This window comes from Aphis gossypii, chromosome X (genome assembly GCF_020184175.1).
Source record: "Aphis gossypii isolate Hap1 chromosome X, ASM2018417v2, whole genome shotgun sequence".
Classification (NCBI taxonomy): Eukaryota; Metazoa; Arthropoda; class Insecta; order Hemiptera; family Aphididae; genus Aphis; species Aphis gossypii.
In genome coordinates this window covers 11,076,569-11,082,568 of record NC_065533.1, presented here as the reverse complement: position 1 = coordinate 11,082,568, position 6,000 = coordinate 11,076,569, and the positions used below count along the sequence as shown (strand labels likewise).

The window sequence follows — 6,000 nt, the reverse complement described above, 5'->3', positions numbered from 1 at the left end:
TCTGGTTTGGAATATTTAAGATATATAACTGTTTTTTTAAATAGTCTATTATTATCAACACTAGATTCAAGTATTAAATTTATTTTTAAAAACTTCTATCCTCGGTATAAACATTTTAATATCTAAAAAACTACTCATTAAAATGTTTATTTAGGTACAATTGTTATACAATATAACTAAATAATTTACATTAAAGAAGAGGAGTTCTTGTTTGAAAAACAGACATTTTGAACGCCATAAATAGTATGAAAAATCTTAAAAAATCGAAAATATTATGATATTGATTTTTATTGATTTGTATTTATTTTAAAAATATGGATTTTGTAACGTTTTGCAATACAGGTATTCAATGAAACACTATAATTTATGTACTACATTTAAATTTAATGATATATCATTCATACAAAAAAACGTTTTTGAGCAGAGACAGTCGGTCAGCCTGTGTCATTAGTATTTATATTTCATTATAAGTTTTTCGATATTTCTATTAAAATTAATTTTATTACTAGAATTTTGTATAACGATTTAGGTTATGCCAAAAACATAGCAATTATTTTATTATTATCATTTAATTCTTATAATAATATACACTTATACGAATTTATAATATTATTTTTTATTAACTTTTGAGGAAAATTTTGAAAAATGTATTCATTGTGTAAAGTTAAATTTACAATATATGTAAAAGTTTTAAGACCTCATGAATAATATTATTAATTTTAATATAACTATAACATCGTTATTTATTTTTTAGATGGGTATATAATGTTGTCACAATTTAAAAATTTAAAAAACTGTGGCTAAGTATTTTCAATATTTTTAAATAGCAATAGTGAAAACGAATACCTTGTATTTAATTTCAAGTTTTTGTTGATAATTGAAAATAAAAATCGAAATTTGCTCATATCTATAATTAGCTCAAAAGGAGTCAAATATTATAATTTTTTCATGACGTATAACTCAGTATAAATGTATAATAATATAATAATTTGGTAAACATTGTAAATATCTACAGACTTATTTTCACATTATAGCAAAATATCAAAAACCGTTTAAAAAGAAATAATAAATTTACAAGTGAATATTCAATGTCGTAAAACTTTGAACTTTGAACTTTATAAAAAATAATGTGACTTTTAGATAAACTTTTTTTTTATTATAGGCAGAAAACTTATGAATTCCTATAAAGAAAAAATTATTTTTGAGATTTTACAAATGCCGACAAAATTTTAAATTTAAGCGCTTATAAAAAAATGTATGAATATATAAATATGTTAGTATATAAATATTAATATATAAAATAAAAAGTTTCAAATAACTATAAATATATTTAAAAAAGAACATATTTTGATTTTAACTAGTGAAAATTCTAACATAAACATTTGGTGAAATATGTAAGTATATAATATTATGGTTATCCGTTTTTAAGTAACACTAATATAATAAAATATGATTTAATCGAAAACCAATTTTACACAAAAATTCCCGCTTTTCCTTAATTTTTTATGTTAGTTCCGACAACATAATATTGCTTTTGATCCTCCAAAGTACCAACTAGATCCTCTTCGCTATTGACAACCATCGTTAAAGTTGAATATCGAGACACACAAAATTTATACAAAATAAGAGAACACACATCATTGTAAATTATTACATTCATTAAAATCTAAAAATTCCAAAAACTAGATTCTAAATACCTTTTTTTTTTTTTTTTTTTTTTTTTCGTGAATCGGCAATACACCCAACACCCGGAAACGCCGTAAAGCAATGCTTCGGGTGAAGATTACTTGCTTCGGCAGTACATATACTAAAATTGGAACGATACAGAGAAGATTAGCATGGCCCCTGCGCAAGGATGACACGCAAAATCGTGAAGCGTTCCACATTTAGATTCTAAATACCTACCGAAGAGAAAAACAGGAAAGTGTGTTTGTTGAATCACACTGTATATTATTATACTTGCATGGGCTTATAATTAGTATGCAATATACGCTTTGGATTTTTTGTAATCGGGGATTTTTATTTTATATTTTGTATTTTTATATCACTGTGCTTTTATTTTATTTTTGTTAACGAATCAATACGATACGATAAGTGAAAAACGTGAATATCAAAGTAAATTGTTTTTTGTTAGTTAAATCGTATTAAGGTTTTAGTGTTTTTACATTCTTTTTAAATATAGTCGCCTATTTACAATATAATATAATATTAATGACATTTAGTACCACCGGTGTGTTATTACTATTATTATTATTATTATTATTATTGTACTATTATTTTCATTATACATTATAATATTCCTATATATGGGCTTACAGTAACCTTATAACATAAACATAACGTTATTATGTTATATCATCGAGTTTTCACAGAAATAATTTAGCACTATTTGAAAAAAAAAATTATAGTCAAAATCTCAACTCTTGCAATTAGGTACACGTTTTACCCTTAAACATTATACCAGCTACTTCGTGCTTTAAAGATATGATGTATGTACATAGGTATTATGGCCATTATATTGTATATTGTACATTAATATATTTAATGAAAAACTAGAATATCAAAAGAGGATAATTTAATAATATTCACATCAAAGAGACTTTACTCGAGTAGTTTACAAACATCTATACATATAATATATTTATTATGTATATAAATTATACATAGGCGCTGGAATAAGAAAAAAATCTTAATAATAATAATTATTTTAACAACGATGACAAGAAGTCGAAACAAATTTCGATAAAGCATTTTCTGATTCCAACGAAGTTGTTTTGCGGAATGTTGTATAATAATAATTTCGAATCGTGGAGCAGCTGCAGAAGATAACGATACTATAATAATGCCGTATATATATATATATATTTATAAATCGGCTAAAATAAAATTCTCGCGGGAGAACGAACATTTTTGTAGAAATGCGTCAAAAGGGGGTGAACACAAGGAAAAAAATACGTGAAGATAATATTATATAAAAGTATGGAACTTTACGGGACTTGTGAATGCGGGAGATGGCGTACAACCGAGAATGGCAACGGAAACCGGATAAAACGAATAGGATAATCATATATTATAATAATATTATTATTATAAGGAAACACGTTTGGCTGGACAAACGGTACTGTTGTTATATTATTATTGTACGAAACGCGTAAAATATTAATAATAATAAAAAACTAGGTGTAGCTATTATAGTAGTGAGTACACTATAAATTAAAATGTATTATATAATATTATATTATATTGCAGATAAGCGGAATAAAAAGCAAGGGGTAGGTACCCCCAAACAAATACTGTGGTCCACAGTGACTTTGTTCATCTAAATAGTAAACTTTAAACGTTTATAAAAGTATATTCATACTGTGAAGTTAGAAACATATAGGTTGTCCCATAAAAAAAATAAACTGAAACACCACAATGAGAAAGATGAGTAAAAAATTTGAAATGAATAAATTGGTATTAAATTTAATCTACGTGAAAACATTTATCTGATTCGAAAAACATAAAAATAGATTTGAAAAATTGGCATAAATTTAATACATAAATAAATAACCCGCAGTATTACAGTTGTTCATTCCGAAGATTTGGACAATCTGAGCAGTTATTGTCACAAATAGGTATTGGCAATTATTCCAGTCTGATATATATAATACTATGGTTATTGTTTATTACAGTAGGTCTACTTTTTCACAATAAATGAAGTTTTTGTGCAGGCGAAGACAGACCAGTTTTGGCATTCATGTAAAAAAAAGCCGAAGATTAAAATCTTGAAAAAATATCGTTTTATTTCCTAGACTAGTTTTTATCTTATACTTTACTGCAGTGATCTTTAATTTTTTTTTTTACTTGTGACCCATTTTGGTACTATTAATTTTTTTTTGCGACATATCGGTTTATCAATAAACAAAAAATTTTCAATTAAAAATAATATTTATACTTGTTAATTTTAGTTTATTGTAAGAAGAATGTGTGAAAACAAGTTTTTCGAGTGCTGCTATCTTCAGCAATAATATTCGTCAATTGTAGTGACACATATTATAATTTTTTTTTTTTTTTTTAATTTTGTGACGTAGTTTAAAATTTAAACAACAGTAATTTATAACAAAATCAACAATTTAACATAAAATAATTAACAAATTATTAATGACGTCAATGGAATAAATGGAAAATATGTATTGTTGAACGTATATTAAATATTCTATAATTCATTATCGAAATAACAAAAACAATGATTATTAATCGAACAAAATGTTTGATACATTTATTACTTTATTGGTTTAACAGTTATTTATATAATCTAAAGCTATGTTTACAAACATGTCAACAATAGACAGTTATTAACATTTTACGAAATAACTTTGATTACATAATTAAAAATATCTCTTTCTGTATACCAACAGATTTATATTGGTAAAAAAAACGAACTGTTGCAATATTACGATATTGGAATTTAATTAATAAATAAAAATTAATAATATTAAAATACGATATGATTAAATTGTACAATAATTCAGTTTCTTAGTAGGTATTACTATAGTTTCAAGAATTTTTTTTTTTTATAATTTATTGAAAGTTTTTTGCGATCCGTCAGTTTAATGCCGCACTCATGCTATCATGTATTAGTTCGTTGATCTTCTGTGATGCAATTTATATTATTATTATATGCCTCTAAAGCGTCTTCGTTAATATAGGTTTTTTTTCTCTAGTTCGTCATTTGAAAACGAGCGCGGTTTATGTTTATTATTATTATTATTATTATTACATAATAATTTATAATATAATATTATAATATTATCATATTTTACACTCCGCGTATCGGTCCGGCGATTTAGTTTATCTCTTGCAGTGATGTGACGAAAATAATTTTGTTTTTGAAAATTGAAATGTATTACGACGCGAAGTATAGAAAATTCGATACGAACAGAACTCGCATTATTATTATATAACAACATAATCAACGGAAATGTACGAAACCAATTGTGATGATGCGTCATGTATATAATACGAGCGCGGGTGCGGTGTGACAGAGACAATACGCTGAGTCGCGGTGTCCTATTAATTTTCAACGTCTTGGCGGAGAATACACTTGAAAATACGCGATATCTACGTGTCACCGTTGAAGACGTACCGTGTAATAATAATTGTTTGCCGCCAAACAACAGCCTATATACACTGCAGGCTGTATATCATTATTATATAGGCGTTCACGATTCTATCAAAAGACGGTCGGCTGTAGTAAACGCAGTACAACTGCAGCTATTCGATTTCGAATGTCACGCGCTCAGTATATAAATGGTATATTGTACGCAAAAACAAAACACAAAGTTCTATATTATACGTCGTGTGTCCGGTAGTTATCGACGATATACAGACTTATTATATTCGTCCATATGTATATTTGTGTGTGTATTTTTTTATTCACTCGAGTTTTTAACGAATTGCGGAATAACGTTTCCAAAATATTACAATTAGTATTATTATTTTCATAACCGTTTACGATAATTATTACATTATACATACAGGTATTAGTCATACTATATGTCTATATATCCGAATTACCGCGGTTATAGCGGTGAAAAGCGAGTGTTTATTTGTCACACTACGGTAAATCGAGAAATACAATATTGTAGAAAATACATTTAATATAATACACATACTACATTATCATCTATTATTTTTATGATTTTATGAACGTTCATCGGGAAAAGCCTGCGGGTAACTGTTGAAGAAACAATAGACGGACTGACTCACGAGCTTTTAGATATTATATAGTTGTGCTGTACGCGACCAATTCATCCACATGACGTTTTATTATTTCTGTCGTACAAACTTAAAATATATAGAACACTAGAGTCTTATATTCTTATCCATGTATGTATGTATGTACATGAGGTTTTTTTACAGTATTTCAATATTTTTGAGCGAATTATTTTTAATATTTTACATACTCATGACTTGCTTAAAAATGAAAATATTGTTAATATCGTCCGACTGTTATAT

General features: G+C 26.2%; 1 non-coding gene across 1 annotated transcript; it reads left to right on the top strand.

Moving 5' to 3' along the window:
• Positions 1–1,783: 1,783 nt before the first annotated feature.
• Positions 1,784–1,890, top strand: LOC126552957 (U6 spliceosomal RNA). The gene has a single exon (XR_007606418.1). It is a non-coding gene; the product is annotated as a U6 spliceosomal RNA (small nuclear RNA).
• Positions 1,891–6,000: the final 4,110 nt, after the last annotated feature.